We start from the raw sequence: 23,686 nt of genomic DNA, 5'->3' as shown, positions 1-23,686 counted from the left end.
GTCCATGATGGCAGTTATTATTATGAGGAAGAGTCATAGTAGTCACACAACTTCTGATCCCCTCTTGCTAGCAGATTTTAGTGACACCTTAATCAAAAAGCTGACTTACCTTTTTCGGTCAATGTCAACAAGGGAGCCAACTCAATAGTGGTTGCCAGTTGCTTGGCCTTAAGCTGTGAATTGGGCTTTCTTCAGGCAAGTCTTGGGTTGTTTTCTGAGCATGATGGTTAGATGGACTGTGATAGGCCAAAACCAGCCTTTCTCTAGAATGATCCAGAGAGCTGGGTTTACAGCACAGCCTGGGGACTGTTCTTTCCTTGTTTCCCTGAGATGTGCTGGCTCTGGAGTCTGATGCACTTTCCCTTAATGTGATAGCATATTCTAAGTAATTAAATTTTGTAAGCATTTATTATTAATTGCCTATAATAATATGCCTCTTACTGAATCAGGATGTATTGAAGAACTAAGAAGCAGAAGAAGGCATACATCTTCAGGAGTATAAAGGTTTATAACGTGTATCTGTTAGCATGGGAAAAACTGAAGCTAAGGGAAGCAGTCAGGAGGAACGACCTAGATTCCCCATTCCTCTCTACCAGACTCATTCTTTTTAGAAAAAACATTAAAAAAATTTATGAAACATTTTAGTCATAAAGAAAGTATATAAAATAGTTTAACAGACACTTATGCATCTACATACTACCTAAATGTAATAGCTAATGGCAATTAAACATTTTGACATACTTGTTTTACTTCTTTTTCTTTCTTAGAAAAATAAATAATTCTGGGTAAAACTAAAAGCTCCTTTCTGTCTCATCAGTTTCTCTTCCTGTGAAAGTACATTCTTCACGGGAAGCGCCATGTTACAATGTTCTAAACTATAATTTACAACAATCCAAAATAACGACTCTCTACAAATATAAACATATGTCAAATATTGAATTAATTTATTATGTAATGAGAAAAACCAGAAAGATATTAAAACTGGTTGAAAGGAGAGTTTGAAGAGCAAATATTATATACACACATACAAAATCAGGAATGGTGAAATGAATTTGCTAATAGATGCAAAATTGGCTAACATTATGTAAGGCAATTCTATAAGTATAAATGCTGGAGTCATCTATTCTAAAGGGTGGAAATCAATTGTATCTCTAGCAAACCATATTCATTTGTATTGCTGTGGACAAAAAATATTTGCATTACTATCAGTTTTGCACAAGGTAATATTTACCCCAACAGCATTGTAAAATAGCCAAATCACTAGGAGGACAATCAAAGGTACACACCCCTTTAAAATCAGATAATTCCCAGAGGGAGTGCTGCCCTAAGCCCAGCCCTCCACTGAAAGGATACTCAGTACCTTTTGACCTTTTCCAAGTCTTTGACAGCTCTTCGCTGCAGAAGGTTGGTCATTCTCGGCAGGCTCTATGCCTGTCTCTCCAAGTGCTCTGAACCCAGCCTGACTTCAAGGACCTGTTATTGTCTCTGCTACTCTGCCATCTGAAGCCTTTTGCCCTCAGAGGGTCCCAGAATACCTTGCTTTAACCAGGATTCCCAGTCATGGTTATTTTAGGTCAGGGAACATGTACAAATTGACAATAGGATGTCAGTCCCCTAGGTTTTGGATATGAGAAGAGATATAAGCCATGTGGCAATAACCAAGTCAGGAATATGCTAGTGGGATGCTTGCAGTGTCTGGAAACCCAACTTCATTCTTATACTAGGATAATATAATTATTACTATGGGACCTTCATTAGTTTAGACTGCTCCAAATAAGCCTATTTTATGGAGGAAAAAGGTCCTTATTTTATTTTAGAGGGCTAGCAAACTGCTGTAAGATTACATAAGCTGACAAGCTGAATATATGACACTTTGGTCTTATAAATTAAAGCAAGCCATACACAAAGAGCATGCTTTACTGTGTGCTAGGCGTATGTGCTAATCACTCTATCACTCTATATGCGTTATCTTATTTAATCTTTTTTTTTTTTTTGAGACAGGGTCTCACTCTGTTGCCCAGGCTAAAGTTCAGTGGCATGATCATGGCTCACTGCAGTCTTGATCTCCCAGACTCAAATGATCCTCCTGCCTCAGCCTCCCGAGTAGCTGGGACTACAAGCATGTGCCACCACACCAGGCTAATTTTTTATGTTTTTATTTTTATTTTTTATCTTTTATTTATTTGTTTTTAAGACAGGCTCACTCTGTACCCAGGCTGGAGTGCGGTGGTGTGATCTTGGCTCACTGCAACCTCTGCCTCCCAGGTTACCATGCCCAGCTAATGTTTTGTGTTTTTAATAGAGACAGGGTTTTGCCATGTTGGCCAGGCTGGTCTCGAACTCCTGGCCTCAAGTGATCTGCCTGCCTTGGCCTCCCAAAGTGCTGGAATTACAGGCATGAGCCACTGCACCAAGCGTTATTTTTATTTTTTGTAGAGACAAGGTCTCATCATGTTACCTAGGCTGGTCTCAAACTCCTGAGATCAAGTGATCCTCCCGCATCTGTCCCCCAAAGTGCTGGCATTGGCGTTACAGGTGTGAGCCACTGCACCCAGCCTATTTAATCTTTAATACAACTTTATGAGGCAGATAGCATCAGTTGATCAGTTTTTTTTTGTTTGGGGAAACTGAGCCCCTGAAACTGTTACTAACAGCGGTCTCAGTGTCACATAGCTACTGGGGGCAGAGTCCAATTTTGAATCCAAGTCTGTCAGATTCCAGAATCTATTCACTTATAACTTATGTTCTCCTGTCTTACAGAAATACATTTTCTATTTGAAAACATTGAAATAATTATTAATATCATAATTACAGACATCACATCAGCAGACATTTTTTGGCTACTTAAAATCTGTAAGATTTCTTTCTAAGGTCTGTATAAAATTAGGTTAAAAAGGTGTAATTTCTGCCTTTTATGATTTTATAGTCTACTATTTGAATTCAGCAATTTAATAAATAATTGTTGGGAGCCTACAACATGCAAGATTATATAATGAACTAAGTAATGAATAAGTAAAAAATTCAAGGGAATATTTTAAGGACTTCATAATGCAGATCATTTCATTGAACTGTACACTTGAGAACAGTGTTTATTACTGCTATAAAAGATGTGAAAATGCATCAAAAATAAAAAAATCTTATACAATATCATACTGTGCATTAGACTCCCACTTAATTTTTTTAATGAAATCAGTATCATAATGAAAATTACGTATGTAAATTCCAAGATTTTATTAAAAACCTGTCAGATCTCTTATAAACACAGATAAAATATTATTAAATTTACTTCCAAGAGGGGTATTATGATTCTTTAATTAAGAAGAACTTGTTTATACTGACTGTTAGGGAAACAAATAGAGTTATTACCTGAGATTTAGAACCTTTTAAAAAATATGTTATTTTCCTAGTAGTGGAATTTGAAGTCCTTTGTATTAGTCTTTTCAACTTGTGAAAAAATCTAGGTTTTAGATAATTAAAATATGCCAACAACATAATTTCAATTTAGTATTTTTCTGACCTGTGTTACATAATAAAATTGTGTTGCTTGCTTGTTGATGATGTGTAGAGTGTGTGGTTCTTGGCTGACAGAAAATTGTCAACCTGCATGCCAAGCATTTGAAAGGCTGGACCAGAATAAGAATAGCAAATAAACAAACCAGGTTCCTTTTGATAATAAAGGTGGATGTAGTAGATGCATTGTCAATGCTGAACCATATCTGTATTATGATATACATAAAACATGACTAAGGGAGAAATCTGGGCTACCTCTGAAGGTTCTAAGTAACATTAATGAATGTGTACTTTATATAACATTTCTTTTTTAAACATTTATGTAACATTTCTGATTGTTTTTGAGTCACATACATACAGTTGATATGCGTTAGTTCTTCCATGATATCTCCTAGATTGTTAGGAAATTGGTCTTGGGAAACTAGCTTTGGTTGATCCAGGGAAAATTGAGGTTTCAAATCTGGACAGTAGGATTTTACTTTTTCAGGCTGCAGTGAGCTGCAATTGTACCACTGCACTTTAGCCTGGGCAAACGGAGACCCTGTCTCAAAAAATTAAACAACAAAACACCTCCTGGTCAGTTTCCCAGATATAGTGACCCAGTGCTTACTGTATACATAGAATTTGAGTAAGAAAAAGATTTGTAGATACTCTAGAGGAGCCTGGAGTCTGGTTTTAAAAACTGATATATCTCTTAGTGTGTGTATATTATTGCAAAGCAGGATTGGGGCACAAGTTGCTTGGCTTGACCTAGTGAAAGAGAACAAGGTCGTAGCTTGCACGTGAGTTATGATAATAGTTGGCTTGACTTTTCTTGCCGAGCAACTCAGTGCTACCAATATTTTATGTGCTTGAAGTACACTTGGCAGTTGGTAAATCTGAAATAAAATTGGAAAAGAAATACTATCCTAGACTGTTAACAGAGTTCCAGGCTTTTCTTTCCCTTATAAAACCAGTAGTATAGAAAATTCATTTAGCCATTAAATATGACATGTGAGTGGGTTACCCAAGGACCGATCCTGCGGTGATGATTGGAATGTCATTTTGCAGATCTGCGTTGTTTGTATTTCCAAAGTCTGAAAGTAAGGGCTGTCAGCATTAAGAAATCTTTGCAGTCACTTACAATTTTGACTTGATTACCATTTAACTTGACCATTGTGTTAGTGCTTACCAATCCATTCAGCATATATTCAAAAAAGGGCACATTTGTCGCATCAGTGTTGATTTTGATTAATTTATGTTGAATCAAGTTACAAGTGACAAAAATTCATGCTTAGGAACATAGTGTGCTTACAAAGTTCATGTTTTGACATTCTTTTGAAGAAATCTAGGATGCGAAGACATACAAATTAAGAAGGCAGGCTGGGTGCAGTGGCTCACGCCTGTAATTCCAGCACTTTGGGAGGTGGAGGTGGGGGATCACTTGAGCCCAGGAGTTCGAGACCAGAGTGGACAATATAGGGAGACTGTATCTTTACACAGAATTTAAAAAAAATTAGCCGGGTGTGGTGGTGCATCCCTGTGGTCCCAGCTACTCAGGAGGCTGAGGTGGGAGGATGACATAAGTCCTGGGCAACAGAGTGAGACTCTGTTTCAAAAAAAAAGGCAAATCGCAGGAGCATTTAAAAGCTGCTAATGTTTAAACATTAGCAGCGTTCATTAATGACAAGGTTAGAGAATGCCTTACCTGGAATTATGGGAAGTTTAGAAGTTTAGATAGAATCCTTTGGATCTTGGCTGTGTTTAAGGCAACAGAGGGCATGCAAAAGGCAGACAACTCCAAGCTGAAGAATTTGTTGGTGTTTGAGGTTTGAGCTTAAGTAACCTTCCGGAAGTATTATGGTTAAATTTATAACATCCTCACCTGTGGCTCATTTAGTGCCTATTTGTGAAATCTTTAAGAAGGTTAAACCTTAATAGCAGCCAGGTACAGTGGCTCATGCCCATAATCCTGGCACTTTGGGAGGCAGAAGCTGGTGGATCGCTTGAGCACAAGAGTTCAGGACTGGAATGGGCAATGTGGTGAGACCTCATCTCTACAAACAATACAAAAATTATCTGGTTGTGGTGGTACACACCTGTAGTCCCAGCTACTTAGGAGGCTGAGGTGGGAGGATCACTTTGAGCCAGAGAGGCAGAGGCTGCAGTGAGCCGTAATTGCACCACTGCACTCTAGCCTGGGTGATAGCAATGCCCTGTCTCAAATAAATAAATAAATAAATAACAAAAAACAACCCTAAAACCTTAATAGCATACAAGTGACACTCTTCTACTTTAGCCGAATCGTGTATATACTTGGAACTAAAATTAAGATATTGATGTATCTCCTTGGTTTACCTGGAGAGACATTTTCACTGCTGGGTGAAATATAAATAAATAATGAGAAAGTACAGCCTCACAATTTCCAAGCTTCATAGAACTTAGGACTCTCCACTTAGTGTAGGTTTTATTAAAGAAGTAGGTTTTTATCATGTTAAATAAATAATGAACATTCTTCTTGATGGATAATCTCTTGATTATTCAGGATTGGATCTTCTTATCATTACCTGTTTGCAGGCAAGTTAACTTCTAATTTGAAGTAGCCCAAGAAGGGCCAGATCTCATCTTCAAGTGATCCCAGAAGGGAACGCATTGTACACACAAAAGCTATTGCCACCGTGTTGTGACATTGCTTGAGAATTTTCAAGCAAAATTGCACTATGGTATTTGTATATTGCCATGCCTTAATTTTCCCAGGCCACAACTATTTAATAGGCCTGTATGTTCTTCTAAAAACATCATTAGATACATTGGACTAAGTTTGTAGGAGTGGGATGTATGAAGCAATCATGATTTTTCTGTTTTCACACTGTATGTTCTTTGGGTTATTCTCCATGGTTTATTATCAGGAGCATGTTACCTGAAGAGAGTTCTGTGCCAGAGGGTATGCCACATTTAATGTGAGGAGGTTTTCTGAGAGCATAGAAGAAGAAAAAGGCTATGATAGGAGAATTCGAGACTCTCATCTGCTTTCAGTTTTCAGTTACCTGGTCTACATGCTGAAAGCTTAATTTGAGATCTGGACTAGGTTACAAGCTTCTGATAACTTAATATTTAGTCTGAGATTACTTTTTCAAGACTTGTCATTGTCCCATTTAGCCACAGCAAAAAGTATTACCCAACTTTTGAGCCATAATCTATACCTAATATGTGGTCACCAGGTAAATTTCTTCCTGAATCCAGCACATTGCATAGTTGCTTATAAGCTTGACCTTAGCATTCTTTTTCTTTTAAGGTACGAATAATCCTGGAACTATTTATCCCTCTATTTTTATTCTCTCTTTAAGATCTGAATTTTTTTTAATGCATATTTCTGTTAGCAGCCCCTATCTATTCCCTCTTGAAATGATCCCTGAAGGTTGTTAAATAAATTTTGATTTGCTTTAAGGATTCAGTATTCAAATCATGCTTGATTCTTTGGGAGCTATAAAAAACCTGTTGCTCCACAGATCTTGCATCATATGTGATATGAGTAAGAAGGAACAACTGAAAAAGTCAAGTCCAATTTACACAATAATGAAAAACCTTTTGCTATAAATATCTGACAAACAAGGAACAGTTTCTGGTTTTTTAAAAGAATTGTTAGAATATAGTTCCATGTCTCTTTTTCTGTCTTGTTAACCCTGCACCTCTAGTACCTAATGGAGTCCTTGGCACTTGATGCAGATTGATTGATTGAATGAATGTCACACTTTCCCCCAAGTGGTGTTTTAGTTATTGGTTTTGATGTCTGCTTTTTCTGCTTCAGTGTGAGTTAATGACAAAGATCACATTTTGTGGTTCTTGACATCCCCCAGGTCTTCTTTATCAGTGTGTGACCTGTAGATGACACTTAATGATGTTTATAGAATACAATTCAGTGATGTCATCCCTTTCCTGGAGGGGCTCACAGTCTGATAAAGGAGACCAGCCTATGAACGTATTATATATATTGTGCTAATTGGTGGTGGTTGTTGTTTTTTAAAACATTTGAGACTGAGTCACTCTGTCACCCAGGCTGGAGTGCAGTGGTGCGATCACAGCTCACTGCAGCCTTAACCTCCTTGGGCTCAGGCGATCCTCCCACTTCAGCCTTCTGAGTAGCTAGGATCACAGGTGTGTGCCACCATGCTGGCTAATTTTTTAATTCTTTTTTTTGTAGAGATGGGGTTTTGCCATGTTGCCTAGGCTGGTGCTAATTGTTATACTAGAGGTTTATGTAAACTTCTTTGAGAACACAAATCATGGAGGATTCTTTTCGGAGAGAAGGAAGTGTGGAGGAGGTTGGCTAAGACATTGGACAGGAGGTGACATTTGAACTGGGTTTTGAAGGATAATGATGAAAGCTAACATTTATTGAGCACTTAATATGTGCCAGACATTTTATAATAAATCATGGAAATAAATGAGTCTCTGCATAAGAAAGGGGTAGAATAAAGAGAGGGCCTATGATAGAACTAAGGAAACACTGGCATTTAAAGATGGTTGGCCGGGCACGGTGGCTCATGCCTGTAATGTAATCCCAGCACTTTGGGAGGCTGAGGCAGGCAGATCACCTGAGGTCAGGTGTTTGAGACCTGCCTGGCCAACATGGCAAAACCCCATCTTTACTAAAAATAGAAAAATTAGCCAGGTGTGGTGGCACGTGCCTGTGGTCCCAGTTACTTGGGAGGCTTAGGCACGAGAATCACTTGAACCCAGGAGGCAGAGGCTGCAGTGAGCTGCGATCGCACCACTGCACTCCAGCCTGGGTGAAACAGCCAGACTTTGTCTCAAAAAACAACCAACCAACCAAAAAAAAAAAAAAAAAGGGCAGAGGAAGGCATCATCTAGTGAGAAAGGGAAGATGGTAAGATGGCACAACAGATGAGAGAAAGTTCAGAGAGGGAGAGAGAGAAAGGATTAACTGTAAAAGCAATGCAAAGAGGGCTTGTCCGAAGGTCAGTGAAGTTGAATGTTTCAGAGAAATAGCTGGACTTGGAGATCAGAAAACCCCTGATAACTTTGCCAGAGCAGTTTCAGGAAAGCAGGTGGCGGTAGATGTCAGGTACAGTGACTTGACTGATTTCTGGAGGACAACAGAAGGCGTGTAACAGGGAGTGTTATTTAAAGAAATGTGTTCATGAGGGAAGCAGAAAGAGAAGGCAGTCTCTGGAAGCGGTGCAGGCTACTCCCAAGGTAAGGCACGTGGCCTGGCTGCTGGTATTCATGCCTCAGACAGGATGAGGTCAGTAGGCCTTTGTGGGCTCAGGTGTTATTTAACAGGGTTTCCATGGGAACAGGGAAGGCAAATTCCCAACCACTTTCTTATGAGAATAACTTCTGGAGCATGACCCTTTGTAAATGTACTTGTTTTCTTGCTAATTTTAATTGGCTGAAAATAGAGTTGTTTTTCCTTCCGAGAATCTCTAACTTAGAGAAATTTGAATTCACAGTAATACAGCTTAAGTTGAGAATTCTTGACTGGTTTGAACTCAGTTTACAGAAGTATAGGGCTTCTTCAGGAAGGGAACGTGTGCATCTCTCAGGCCAGGTAAGTCTTCCATGCGTTTGTCCCCAATGGCCAGATTTCACAAGGCTTTTGAAAGCTCAAGAATAAGAACTGGAACCCGAAATGCCTTTCTTGCTTTCTCAACCACTCGAAACACTTAATTGCTCATAATGCTGGCTGCATAATAGTGAACATGATTCATTTTTAAAAATGAGGTTTTTCTTTTTGCTCAATTTGCCACCTTACTTTGTAAACTTACAGTGGAAACACTTAACATTTTTTCAAAACTGCTTGATTTTTACGTTTTCTTCATCTTAAGCTTCCTAACCCCTCCTCAGTGGAGGACTGCTGTCAGTAGATTAGTGAAATAAACCCTGGATTAACCTGCATTGTCTCACTACTGTGTGTGCATTCATTCATTTTCATTGTGTGTTCATCCATTCCAAAAAGAAGCACCCCCACCGCCCCCAACCATCCTTTTCTGAATAGGTACTATTATTTCACTGCACGTCTTGGAATGAACTCCCTTCTGCCTTATCTGTGTACAGAGAGGTGCACAGTATTGACTGCTGTTTCTGATGATACCTTCTACAGGCTCTTCTGTGCCATGCTTACCACAGTAGGGTAGGAAGGAACACATTTGCATAGAAACATTTCATATACTTAATATACTAGAGAATTACTTTACTAGGGACTAAGCTCTCTCTCTCTCAAAATAACGGGAGACCACAGGCTGGGTGTGGTGGCTCATGCTTGTAATCCCAGCACTTTGGGAGGCCGAAGCGGGGGGGGGGGGCAGATTACCTGAGGTCGGGAGTTCAAGACCAGCCTGGCCAACATGGTGAAACCCCCTGTTTCTACTAAAAAATGCAAAAATTAGTTGGGTGTGGTGGCACACGCCTGTAGTCCCAGCTACTTGGGAGGCTGAGGCAGGAGAATCGCTTGAACCTGCGAAGCAGAGGTTGCAGTGAGCTATGCACTCCAGCCTGAGTGATGGAGCAAGACTCTGTTTCAAAAAAAATAAAATGAAAAATAAAAAGGGAGACCATTATAAAGCCAAATAGTTTGAAAACCTATTTTGAAAATCAGCTCTCAGGTTGGAAACATGAATTTTCCAAAAAGAACATATTTTAAAATATTGGGTTGTTGAGATAGAGCTGCTGCAGGATACGCAAGACCCAAAGTGGAGCTTAGCCCATGAGGGTTCTTGACTTTGCCCAGGAAAGAATTCAAGGGCAAGCCAGAGGTGCAAGAAAACAGTTTTATTGAAGAGGCAGTGTTATAACTCTGTGACTGCTTCTTCAGAGCAGGGCTACCCAGTAGGCAGTGAGTAGTAGCTCAGGGCAGCTTTGCAGTCATATTTATACCTGTTTTTAATTGCATGCAGATTAAGGGGTGGTTTATGCAGAAATTTCTAGGGAAAGGGTAGTAACTTTTGGGTCACTAGGTCATTGCTATGGAAAGGGGCGGTAATGCCCTGGTATTGCCATGGCAACAGTAAATTGACACGGCATACTGGCGGGCATGTCATTTTGTTGTTGAAAGCTGCTTCTGCTTTGGCTCTGTTTCAGCTAGTCCTCAATCTGGTCCGGTGTCCAAGCCCCACCTCTGGAGTCAAGTCCTGCCTTCTACCTCAGTACAGAATGGTTTTTGATGACAGCAATAATCATGATAATAATAATGAGATTAGGGTAGTAAGTTTTCTATTTGCAGTAGGGGGAAATCAGCTAGGTTTCACTCCTTTGTTTCATGTGAAATGAAGAAAATGCGTTTTTGATTATCAGATGACTCCCTAATACATATTTGTAGCCCAGACCTCAGAGCTGTAGGTTAAGCGTCTGCTCTACTCTCCATACCTGCTGGCTGGCCCACAGGAGCCTCAAACGTACAGAAATTGGTTTCCATCTCTAGTTCCTAACATCACATTAAATGACATCCAGTGTTGACAACCAGAAATGTGCTTTAGATTCCTTTAATATAATGAGTTGTATACATATTAAGAATATTAACCCTTTGTTTTTAAAAATTTATTGTATTTTTCCTTAATTTTATGTTTATGATAATTTTTATGTGAATTCTTGACATATTTTTTAATTAGTCAAAATTATCGTTTTTAAGTGCAGATTCTTGCTTTATACATATATCTGAGGAATATTCATTTGTATTTTATTATTTTGAGAGACAAAGTTTCGCTGTGTTGCCCAGGCTGGAGTACAGTGGTGCCTTCATAGCTCACTGCGGCCTCGAATTCCTGGGCTCAGGCAATCCTTCTGCCTCAGCCTCCCAAAGTACTGGGATTACAGGCGTGAGCCTCTGCATCTGGCCTATATTTTATTCTGTAAAGTTTAATATATTTTATTTTTACACTTGACTCTTACCTCCATCTTGAATTTATTTTGTTGTATGATATAGGAAAAGTAATATGTCTGTATTGAAATGTACTATGATTGATGAGAAGAAACAATTTGTGGGCTAAGTGAAATTTATAAATTTAACATTTCTTTAAATAACACATAGTATTTGGTCATGGCATGGTCTGAAATGTATCAGTTATTTGTATGAAAAATCTTTTCCCTTGCTTTTAAGGATTATACTGAAAATAATTTAACCTTTTCTACTTTGCCCAGAACTGCTGTTATAAACATTGCACTGTTCTGTATTTATTGTATTATACTGTAATATAATTTGTGAGAGGGGCTTAGCATTCCCTTTTACTATATGCCTCAGTCCATCCCTTAGGGGAGAGATGCCCCAACATGGTCTCAAAAAATAAACATGGTCTCTGTCTCAAAAAATAAAAATAAATAAAAATAAAAAGGGAGACCATTATAAAGCCAAATATTTTGAAAACCTATTTTGAACATGGTCTCCCCTTCCCTTGCAGGAAGAGGCAAACTTAGTAGCAGTCATTTAGTCACTTTTAGTGTAGCATAGGACTTACTGATGTATATAGTAGCTGTCTATTTTAAACTTCACTTTTTCCTTCCTGCCTGCCTCTGTCTCTTTCTCTCTCTCCCTCACTTCCCTTCCCTCCCTTCCCTTTCCTTCCCTTCCCTTCCCTCCTTCCTTCCTTCCTTCTTCCCTTCCTTCCTTCCTTCCTTCCTCCCTTCCTCCCTTCCTCGCTTCCTCCCTTCCTCCCTTCCTCCCTTCCTCCCTTCCTCCCTTCCTCCCTTCCTCCCTTCCTTCAGTGCACATTGGTTGGGTCAGCCTTGTGTGTGCCAGTGCCAGACATTAGGAACAGAAAGTGAATGTGACATGGATCCTGCCCATTGAATACTCAGTGGCGGTGGGCTTCCCTCTTCCATCTCCTCGCTATTTGTTTTTCTGTTTACTGTTACCTCGCCCCACTTCTGTATATTCACTCTTCTGTTTTTAAATTTATTTTAAAAATTGAGAGATAACTTATAAGTTACCATAAAAGTTACCATTTTAAAGCACTGTGTACAATTTAGGGGTTTTCAGTAGATTCACAAAGTGTGCAACCATCACCAATATATAATTCCAAAAGATTTTTAGCACCTCGAAAATAAACCCTGTACCCATTTGCTGTTACTCCCCATATCTCCCTTCAGCCAGCCCTTGGCAACCACTAATCTGCTGTCTCCATGAATTTGCCTATTCTAGATATTTCTTAGAAGTGAAATCATGCAATATGTGGCATTTTGCGACTGACTTCTTTCGCTTAGCATAATGCTTTCGTGCTTCATCCATGTTGTGGCAGGGATCTGTACTTCATTTACTTTTCTGGTTGAATACTATCCTGCTGTGTGGTGCTTGAACACATTTTGTTTATCCATTCATCAGCTGATGGACCTTTGGATTGTTTCCACTTTTTGACTACCATGAATAAACCATGAACACCCATGTCAAGTTTTTGGGTGGACATGATTTCAGCTTGCTTAAGTATATATCCAGGAGTGGAATTGCTGGGTCATATGGTAATTCAATGCTTAACTTTTTGAGGAACCACCAAGTCATTTTCTTTTCTTTTCTTTCTTTTGACATGGAGTTTTACTCTGTCACCCAGGCTGGAGTGCAGTGGCATGACCTTGGCTCACTGCAACCTCCGTCTCCCAGGTTCAAGCGATTCTCCGCTTTAGCCCCCAAGTAGCTAGGATTACAGGCACCTGCCACCATGCCTGGCTACTTTTGAATTTTTAGGAGAGATGGGGTTTCACTAAGTTGTCTAGGCTGGTCTCGAATCCCTAACCTCAAGTCATACACCCACCTTGGCTTCCCAAAGTGCTGGGATTACAGGCGTGAGCCACCACGCCCGACCGCCAAGCCATTTTCTAAAGTGATTGTGCTGTTTTGCAGTACCACCAACAATGAATGAAGGTTCCAGTTTCTCCACATCTTCACCAATGCTTGTTATTATCTTGTCTTTTATTAAGCCATCCTAGTGGGTGTGAAGTAGTACCTTCCTGTGGTTTTGATTTGTATTTACCTAATGACTAATGATGTTGGCATCTGTTCATGTGTTTATTGGCCATTTGTATATCTTCTTTGGAGAACTGTCCGTTCAGATTCTTTGCTTATTTTTAAATTTGTCATTTTATTCCTGAGTCGTAATAGTCTGTACCTATTCTGGATACAAGCCCCTTATCAAATATATGATTTGCAAATATTTTCTATCATCTTGTGGGTTGTTTTTCATTTTCTTGATAATGTCTTTTGAAGCACAAAATGTTTTAATTTGAAGTCCATATTTATCTGTTTTTTCTTTTGTTGTTTGTACTTTCATTGTCTTACGTAAGGAAGCGTTGCCCAATTCGATGTGACAGAGATTTACACCTATGTTTTCTTCTAAGAGTTAGATATTTTTGCTCTGACAGTTAGATCATTGCTCCATTTTGAGTTAATTTTTATATATGATGTGAGGTAGGAGGCCAGCTTCATTCTTTTGTGTGTGGATATCTAATTGGCCTGGCATCATTTGTTGAAAACACCTTTCTTTTGTCATTGGATTTTCTTAGCACCCTTGTAAAAAATCAATCGATCATAAATGTATGAGTTTATTCCCATACTCTCCATTTGAGTCCATTGATCTATGTTTGTCCTTATGCCAGTACCACGTAGTCTTGATTACTTTTGCTTTGTATTAAGTTGTGAAATCAGGAAGTGTGAAGCCTCCAGCTTTCTTCTTTTTCAAGACTGTTTAGGCTATTTTGGTTCCCTTGTATTTCCATATTAATTTTAGGCTTGTTAATTTCTGCAAAAAAGGCAGTTAGATCTTCCTCCTATTTTTAACTATCCCCGATATTCTTTCTTTTGTCATGACTTTTTTTTTTCCTTTTTGTTTCATTTATATTTCTTGATTTTCATGACAGCTGGACTCAAGTTTTGCTTCTTACCTATTGACTACTGAACTGATCAGTGAATTGTAGATTGCAGTTTTCAGGTTTTCAAGGTTTTGGCATTTATTGTCATTTATCACAGCCCAGTGGTGTGGGTGGTTTTCCCTCCCTGCCCTCCTTTCTTCCTTCCTCCTTGTCTCACCCCTCCCCTCCTTTACTCCACTCCCTCCTCCTTCCTCCCTTCTTTCTCCTTCCTTCCTTTCTTTCCATTCTTTCTCCTTTATTTCTTTGCTCCTTCCCTCCTTTATGTTGTCTTCCTTCCCTCTTTCCTGTGGGTTTAGCACTTATGAATTATGGGTGTTAGACTCTGACTTTGAAATCAATGAGAATCACTACTTATCTTGTCTGTATTTTACCTAAAACTTAAATATTTCAATGTGAAAAGTCAAAATATTTTTTGAAAGATTTATTATAGAGATAAACTTGTCCTTTGTGATTTAGTTTCTTATGCAAATATATATACACATATGAAGTACAACTTTAGAGGTCATGTAATTTATCACCTTATCTAATGCATAAATCTACCAAATGGCTTTTAAATGTGCTTTTATTATGTTTCTATATTGCCTTGTAAATTTGATAGTGGAAATGTAATGAAACTTCCTAATTTTTGTTTGGGTACTGTGTAAAAACTCTGATTTTTGTAAGAAAAAAACTTATAAAAATTAATTTTCCTGTAGTATACTTACTAGTTCATGCTCTTTCTGAAAGTAATTCCTATCTGTAAATATTTCCAGGGTACATAGTTTAGCATCTTGTGTTTTGCAGAGTACATTTTAGCACTAAGATGTAAGACGAAGAAATGGAGTTTATTATAGATTTAGATTGGTCTTATGTTGGTCTAATAGGAAACCTTCTCTGAAATGTTACCTCGAATTTGGAGATCACGATGACATGCTCTTTTCTGTGTAAATCCTTTAATGACCTCTGTTCCCAACCACAAATTCTGACTTGTTCAGTTTTGTTGAGCCAGATGTCCTTGTACTCAGTACCCTAAAACCTAGTTGTTGGCTGGGATGTCTGGTAATGAAGGGAAGACGTCAGAACTTCAGATACCCTACCCTTCTATTCGTGACCCTGAGTGAATTCAGATAAAGCAGATATGAACGTGTAGAACTGGCACGGGCCACAGCCTTGACCTACTTGGCTGTGGGATCAGTGGTGCCCAGCTATTCTGGTTTTTAAATTATGAAGCGTTTCCAGAGGTCATCCTTGTGGGCCTTTCTTTAAAGAGTTATTGCTTGGCCTTGTTCTGAAAGATAAACTAGAGCTGCAATTCAGAAGTTTATTCCATAGAACAGTTGGTGCAGATTTGCAGGCTTAGTGTTTATACACTCAGTCTCCAACTTCTCCCCAGGGCAGGAAGTGGAAGTTGGCTTGGGTTCTGGCTTTACCTGTAGCTTCCATGGTTTTATGCTGTACCAGATAGATTCTTGCACACCTCATGACCTGTGGTGCAGCTGGGATGGCTCTTTTGGAGTTGAGACAATTTCTTGGAATATGTGTAGTCAAAGCAAGTCCACAAATTATGTCTTCCTAGTGAAGGAATAGAAACTGTATATTTTATGACAAAACTTAGGCTGTGGATTTGGGAGACCTGTGGTGTTTAATCTTGGCTCTGCCACTTACTATTTCTGTTTTCTTGCTTCTCTAAGCCTTAGCTTTCTCATCTGTAAGGGGGAGATAAAAGCAGTTACCGCTGGGCAAAGTGGCTCATGCCTGTAATCCCAGCACTTTGGGCGGATCACCTGAGGTCAGGAGTTTGAGACCAGCTTGGTCAACATGGTGAAACCCTGTCTCTACTAAAAATACAAAAAAAAAAAAAAAAAAAAAAAAAAAAAAAGCCGGGCATGGTGGTGGGCGCTTGTAATCCCAGCTACTTGGGAGGCTGAGGCAGGAGAATTGCTTGAACCCGGGAGGCGGAGGTTGCAGTGAGCCGAGATAGAGCCACTGCATTCCAGCCTGGGTGACAGAGCGAGACTCCGTCTCAAAAAAAATAAAATAAAATAATAAAATGCATAAATAAATTAGCCATGCATGGTGGTGTGTGCCTGTAGTTCCAGTTACTCAGGAGGTGGAGGTGGGAGGATGTCCTGAGTGTAGGAGTTTGAGGTTAAAGTGAGCTATGTTTGCACACTGCATACCAAGCAGGGTAACAGAGCAAGACCCCAAAGACCTCCAAAGAAAACAGTTTCTACTTTATAAATATAGGCTTATTGAGAAGGTTAAATGAGATCATGCACATAAGGAATTTTGCACAGTGCTTGGCAGGTTATAGATTGCTGGAAGAAAAAGGACTTCAGAGTTTGTATAATCTGTCATCTTATCTGATGCATGAATCTACCAAGAGGCTTTTAGATGTGCTTTTATTATGTTTCTGTATTGTCTTATACATTTGATTAGAGCGAATCTAATGATGACTTCCTAATTTTTGTTAGGATACTGTATAAAAAGTTCTCCATTGCCTGGGCATTAGTGGCTGGATGGTAGAGGAACATGATCCTGAAAACACACATGGTAATACTGATCCCCAAAGCAGATACATGTTCAGAGAGCTGAGAGTTGACCCCTCAGAGTCACTTGTCCCAGCTTCTGAGATGCAGTGAGACAAACACATCAATTAGGGCCAGGAAGTGTGCCTTGAGTTTCAGTTCCGCCTCTTATATAATCTCTCTGCCATGAGAAAGCTGATATCTTAGCATAGTTTTGAGCATTAACTGAGAAAATATATATTAAAGGAGCAGGCCCATAGTGGGTGCTTTGCTAGCATTTATATTTTCACAGTGTGGACTTGTGATTTTGAGAGGTCTATATTTCATTTTTCTGTTGCGGCATAACCACAGAAAAAGTGTAGTGGCTTCAAACAACAACCTGTTATTATCTCTCACAATTTAGTGGGTTGAGTGGGTTCAGCTGTGTGGCTCTTCTGTTTCACATAAACTTGGTTGGGTCCAAAGCCATCTGGGGGCTTGACTAGGCTTGAACGTCCAATAAGGTTCATTCCCATGGCTGGAAGGTGGTGTGGGCTGTCTGGCCTCAGTTCTTTTCCATGTGGCCTCTCCACGTGACCCAGTTGGACTTCTCACATGGTATCTGTGTTCTGAGAGGGAGCATTCTTTGCGTGAGTGTTCCAAGAAGAAGGACATAGAAGCTATCAGTCTGTTAGGTTTTGATCTCGAAATTCTCAGAACATTATTTTTGTCTGCATCCTATTGGTAAAAGCAGTTACAGCACCAACTCAGACTCAAGGGAACGGAGGTAACTGAATGGGAGAGGGGGCATGTGCATGCACAGGGGTGAGGACTTGATGGGGGCCATCTTTGGAAACATCTACCATGGTCTGAAGATTCTTGCATATGTCATCTGGGTGTGCACATGTACAGGTGGCTGATCAGCAGGGCAGTAGCTTAGTCCATTTTCTGTAGCTTATAACAGGATTTCTGAACCTGAGTAATTTATGAGAAATGAAATGTAATTTTTACTGTTCTGGAGGTGGAGAAGTCCAAGGTCAATGGGGCGCATCTGGTGAGAGCTTCCTTGTTGTTGGGGACTCTGCAGTCTCAAGGCGGTGCAGGGTATCACATGGCAAGGGGGCTAGCTTAGGTCTCATTTCCTCTTTAGTCACCAGTCCCAATCTGTTAATGGATTAATCCATTCATGAGAGCAGAGCCATCATGACCCAGTCACCTCCTAGAGGCCCCACCTCTCAGTACACCCATATTGGAGATTAAATTTCACCATGAGACTTGGAGGGGACACCTGTTCTGTTCAAATCACAGCAGTAGCTCTCTGACTGTTTCGCATCCATCAGGTAGCCAAGTCATAGAGGGAAACTGAGGCCTTGAGAACAGTCATCAGATTTTGAAAAAGTAGCAATTGAAATTCAAAATAGAAGGTACCTGAATAGATTCAGCAAGAATAAGCTTTGTGTGAAAACTTTTTTTCCCTCTGTAAATTTTCAGTTTCTATAGATAGGATGAGTGGAAAACATACTGTCAGAATACTGCACCTGAGACTTTTTGCTAACCAGTCAGAAGAGCATATGCTTGTAAACTGACCTGTTTTCCCACATCTTTGGGCATATTGAGATTAAATGGTTGAACAGAGACAAGACAGCTGAAGATCTACCCTGCTGGTGTTTGAAGAGGAGAAGGCAATGAACAATCTTGTAAAAATCCTGTTTACACATCCAAGACTTCATCTTAGATGACTAGTTATGCAGGAAAGCAGAGATGGTTACCTTTTATAAAGGTATACCAGGAGTTCAAGACCAGCCTGGGCAACATAGTGATACCCCGTCTCTACAAAAAAATGCAAAAATTAGCTGGGCATGGTGGCATGCACCTGTGGTCCCAGCTATTCGAGAGGCTGAGGTGGGAGGACAGCTTCATCCTGGGAGACGGAGGTTGCAGTGATCTGTGCCACTGTACTCCAGCCTGGGTGACTGAGTGAGAGCCTGTCTCAAAATAAATGAGTAAATAATATAAAATAATATAAAATGAGTAAATAATATAAAAGTAAATAATATAAATAAATAAAATAAAATATACATAATGCTAACATGCATCCTATATATACTATTTCATTGCAGCCTTAGAAATAGGCGGCATTTGCTGTTTTTATCCTCTAGCTGTGAAGAGGGCAAGGCAATGAAGGGGTGAATTCACAGAGAGTATGAGGGTAGCAATGGTGCTAGAAACCTCCAGAAGACTGGGAGGAGGAGTGGGGAGAGGACTCTCTCCAGGGGCAACGCAGACATTGGCATGTGGTTTATGGACTGCTTTAATTCACCTGTAACCTGCTTGTCCCTAGAGGACCTTGCAGCAAGCATTCTAGTTTCCAGATAAAGACAGAGGACAGGAGGTGTACTTTCCCTGGTATAATTTCCCTCGGTGCTTTTCCCTGTTTAATTCCACTTGGCTTTAGAAACTCAACTAGGAGTTTAGTTTTCTTTTTGTACTTTTCTTGAACTAAGCCCTCCTCCCCTCTTGCCCTCACACACTCACTATCTTGTTTCTGATGCTGCCCATGGCTGAACCAGTTGAGGCACATGAGCCACCCTCTCTGCCTAATCTTTGTCCATGGAACACCTGAGGGTCACGTGCAAACATGGGAAGACAGTTCTTGGCTGTGTATCCTATCAAATGTACTGTCTATATTTGGAAAAAGCATGGGTTCCTCTACTTGGTGAACAAAACATTTACAGCTTTAACCATACAGTGTCAGGGGCTCTGTTCTCCTTGTGCTTATTCCCATACCTTGTCCCTTCCCGTTTACTTCTCTGTCTCTTTTCTGCCTCTTTCTTCCAATTTTTCCCTGGCTGGGCATCAGGATAGATTTCCCTTTCTTATTTTTGTCACTTACTCCAGACTGACAGTGGTGTTCTCTGCTAAAATTAGAAACAAAAAATATTTGCATAACTTTCTGTAGGGTCATGGATTTTAAATTTTAAAAGGCTGCAGAGTTCATTTCAAGATTACATTGTTTCCTTTTTCTAATATTTGGTTGGTGAACAGACACTCTACTCATTTTAATTTTCGGCAGGATTGCTGCCTGGTTAGGAGAATGCCCAATCCTCCCCAAATGCGTTTTATCTGCCTTAAACTTTTGACCTTTTCTGGTCTCCAGTGGGCCATTCAGCGGCTTTCCCTTTTTCCCTTCCTTCTCCGTTGCTTCTCTGTGCTGTCTGAGTAGTTGCTATGAAATTACCTTCTGATCAGTGGAGTTTCCTGCTTGGAGTTCACTGGGCTCCTGACCAGCTACGGGAGGAAACTAAATTTGCTAGCACAGCAGCAAAGCGTGTCAAGGTTTGGTGTCCATCTGCCTCATCGCAGCCCCTCTCACAAGGCTCCGTTTCTGGGACCAGCCCCAGCCACAGGGTTGCCAGTCTTTTCTCTAATAGAGGTTGGGATCTCCTCACCCTGGGGCACATCTGTCCTTCTGTACTTATTTTCCCATTTCAAATTCTATAGTTTTATTGTGTTGACAGTTGCTGGAGCCACTGATTTGGGATGCGAGAACGATTCTCCCAGGCTCCTGGCTCCTTCCTGGCATGGCATCCTGCAGGACTGCTGTGGGAACCTTCTCTCCTCCACACAGCTCTGCCCAGACACCTGGGATCTAGTCTTCTGTCTTCCCACAGTGCCTGCTGCATGCACTCTTGCATTTTAGTGGCCAGTCTAGGGTCTGTTTTCTGTATTCTTGTGCCCGTAGTGCTCACATGTAATAGGTGCTCTACAAGTATTTGTCCTATTCAGTCTGGCTGCCATAATAAACTCTCATAAGCGAGGTGGCGTATAAACATCAGCCATGTATTTTCTCACAGTTCTGGAGGCTAGAAAGTCCGCGGTCAAGGCCCCAGCAGATCCAGTGTTTGTGAAGGCCCACTTCCTCATAAATAACTGTCTTCTCTCTGTTATCGCACGGGGCAAAAAAAGAGAGGGACCTCTCCTCTCTGGAGCTTCTCTCTGTTTTATTTTGTTTTGAGACAGAGTCTTGCTTTGTCACCCAGGCTGGAGTGCAGTGGTGCAATATCAGCTCACTGCAACCTCTGCCTCCCAGGCTCAAGCTATTCTTGTGCCTCAGCCTCTCGAGTAGCTGGAATTACAGGCATGTGCCACCATGCCTGGCTAATTTTTGTGTTTTTAGTGGAGAAAGGGTTTCGACACATTGACCAGGCTGGTCTTGAACTCCTGACCTCAGATGATCCACCCACCTCGGCTTCCTAAAGTGCTGGGATTACAGATGTGAGCCACCGTGCCTGGCCTGGAGTCTGTTTTATAGGGGCACTAATCCCATTCACGAGGGTTCCACCCTCCTAACCTAATCACTTCCCAAAGCCCTCACCTTCTAATATTATCACCTTGGGGGTGAGGATTCCAACATATGAATTTTAGGGAACACAAAAATTGAGACCTTAGTAGTATTTATTGAATCAATAAATTAACAAATAATACCATTAATTACATTCACTGAACATATGTGAATTACGGATTTGATCATTTTCATAAATAATACCTCATGTAAGAGCTTTATTCAGAAAATCTTTTGTCTTTTGTTCTAGTTGTTATGGCCCAAAGAGAGAGCTAATTAATATATAAGATGGCATGTGCCTTGAGATTTGTGATAGGATTTACCAGTATTAAATGGCTTTATGTTTGTTGTTTCTATAAGGAAAAAAATTGTAGTCTGGTGACAATTATATATATAATTGACTGCTGACTAGTCTTTACTGTTTAAGCATGAGATAGCATGTTTATGCCACCTTATTGCAATTGGACTATCCTAATTGAAGAAATTAAAAAATACTCTATCACTCTCCACAAGATGACAGAGGACAAATGAACAAATTGAATAGTGCAGTGTGCATTCTGTCCTGCTTTCTTTGGTGTCTGTAAGAACAGGATTCAAACATTATTTTCATTTTTCTCTTAAACTAATATGGATGTTTACCATGATAATAGTAGATAGAACCTATTCTTTGAAAATAGAGGGCCGGGTGCGGTGGCTCACACCTATAATGCCAACACTTTGGAAGGTTGAGGCAGGCAGATTGCTTGAGCCCAGGAGTTTGAGACCAGCCTGGGCAATATGGCAAAAACCTCGTCTCTACAAAAAATAGAAAAAATTAGCGGGATATGGTGGTGTGTGCCTGCAGTCCCAGCTATTCAGGAGGCTGAGGTGGGAGGATCGCTTGAGCCCAGGATGTATATATAGTTTTAGTATAAAGGTTATTTTAGGAAACTTTCTTCTTTGAAGATTTTCTCAGGATCATATTATTCTTAGGTTACAATGTGGGTTTTTGTTACTGACTTTTGCCTTTTTATCTTTATTGGAACATGGTACATTCATGAATCAACTACTTGTTCGTCTTTGCCTGTATTGTTCAGCCTATATTCAGGCACATAATACTTAGTCAATAAATATTTTTTGAATGAATAAGTAAGGCTATATAGAGTAAAACTTTACTTTCAAAAGTCTATTATTTTATTTTATTTTATTTTATTTTATTTTATTTTATTTTAGGCAGTCTCACTCTGTTGCCCAGGCTGGAGTACAGTGGCACAATCCTAGCTCACTGCAACCTTCACCTCCCAGGTTCAAGTGATTCTTTTTTTTTTTTTTTTTCCCCTCAGGGATTTTATTTTATTCTTTTAGTTTTTTTTAAATTATACTTTAAGTTCTAAGGTACATGTGCACAATGTACAGGTTTGTTATACATGTATACATGTGCCATGTTGGTGTGCTGCACGCATTAACTCGTCATTTACATTAGGTATATCTCCTAATGCTATCCCTCCCCCCTACTCCCTCCCCAAAATAGGACCCGGTGTGTGATGATCCCCTTCCTGTGTCCAAGTGATCTCATTGTTCAATTCCCACTTATGAGTGAGAACATGCGGTATTTGGTTTTCTGTTCTTGCGATAGTTTGCTGAGAATGATGGTTTCCAGCTGCATCCATGTCCCTACAAAGAACATGAACTCATCCTTTTTTATGGCTGCATAGTATTCCATGGTGTATATGTGCCACATTTTTTTAATCCAGTCTGTCATTGATGGACATTTGGGTTGATTCCAAGTCTTTGCTATCGTGAATAGTGCTGCAATAAACATACGTGTGCATGTGTCTCTATAGCAGCGTGACTTATAATCCTTTGGGTATATCCCCAGTAGTGGGATGGCTGGGTCAAATGGTATTTCTGGTTCTAGGTCCTTGAGGAATCGCCACACTGTTTTCCACAATGGTTGAACTAGTTTACAGTCCCACCAACAGTGTAAAAGTGTTCCTGTTTCTCCACATCCTCTCCAGCATCTGTTGTTTCCTGATTTTTTAATGATTGCCATTCTAACTGGTGTGAGATGGTATCTCATTGTGGTTTTGATTTGCATTTCTCTGATGGTGAGTGATGATGAGCATTTTTTCATGTGTCTTTTGGCTGTATGAATGTCTTCTTTTGAGAAGTGTCTGTTCATATCCTTTGCCCACTTTTTGATGCGGTTGTTTGCTTTTTTCTTCTAAATGTAATTGAGTTCTTTATAGGTTCTGGATATTAGCCCATTGTCAGACGAGTAGATTGCGAAAATTTTCTCCCATTCTGTAGGTTGCCTGTTCACTCTGATGGTAGTTTCTTTTGCTGTGCAGAAGCTCTTTAGTTTAATTAGATCCCATTTGTCAATTCTGGCTTTTGTTGCCGTTGCTTTTGGTGTTTTAGACATGAAGTCCTTGCCCATGCCTATGTCCTGAATGGTATTACCTAGGTTTTCTTCTAGGGTTTTTATGGTTTTAGGTCTAACATTTAAGTCTCTAAT

General features: G+C 40.0%; 1 protein-coding gene across 5 annotated transcripts in view; it reads left to right on the top strand.

Moving 5' to 3' along the window:
• LOC105465677 (mitogen-activated protein kinase kinase kinase 5) overlaps positions 1-23,686 on the top strand; it is a 243,220-nt gene that overhangs the window by 12,304 nt on the left and 207,230 nt on the right. Inside the window, exon 1 of one of the 5 annotated variants that reach the window (XM_011714251.3) lies at positions 8,389-9,061. The exons of the other annotated variants lie outside the window; for them this stretch is intronic. The gene's annotated coding sequence lies outside the window, so the exon portion shown is untranslated. Of the gene's footprint in view, positions 1-8,388; positions 9,062-23,686 lie in introns of those variants that run through there. 5 annotated transcript variants of the gene reach the window in all.

This window comes from Macaca nemestrina, chromosome 5, assembly GCF_043159975.1.
Source record: "Macaca nemestrina isolate mMacNem1 chromosome 5, mMacNem.hap1, whole genome shotgun sequence".
Taxonomy (NCBI): domain Eukaryota; kingdom Metazoa; phylum Chordata; class Mammalia; order Primates; family Cercopithecidae; genus Macaca; species Macaca nemestrina.
The sequence above is the reverse complement of the archived record's forward strand: the minus strand, read 5'-3'. Positions and strand labels throughout refer to the sequence as shown.